The sequence below is a fragment of the Pongo abelii genome, chromosome 7 (assembly GCF_028885655.2).
Source record: "Pongo abelii isolate AG06213 chromosome 7, NHGRI_mPonAbe1-v2.0_pri, whole genome shotgun sequence".
Taxonomy (NCBI): Eukaryota; Metazoa; Chordata; class Mammalia; order Primates; family Hominidae; genus Pongo; species Pongo abelii.
The window spans coordinates 23,868,881-23,869,276 of NC_071992.2; positions in this window are offsets into that span (position 1 = coordinate 23,868,881).

The window sequence follows — 396 nt, forward strand, 5'->3', positions numbered from 1 at the left end:
GGAGCAACCCCTCTGGCCCTTCAGCACAAGAACTGTTCCTGCCTTGCTGTCTGTCATTGTCCGGAGCTCCACACTGGGCTTCCTGGAGTGGGGACTCTCCCCAGTGCTGCATACTCTTCAAGACTGGCCTGCTCTCCAGCCCTGAATTAGGGTTCTCCTGAGGTCACCCCCAGAGCCAATTCTAGAGCCTTATGAAGGGAAGTGGGGGGATGGGGCACTTGGTGGGGTTCACTGGGCACCCTAGCTCCTGAAGCTGTCCCCTAACCCCCAGCCCCGGCACTGAGGACCCACCCTCAGGCCCCCTCCCTCCATCTCTGAGGAAAAGGCAGCAGGAGCCACAGCTTCCTCCTCCCCCCTCCCTGCTGCCGCCGCTGAGCCGGGCCTGAGCTGCCGGCA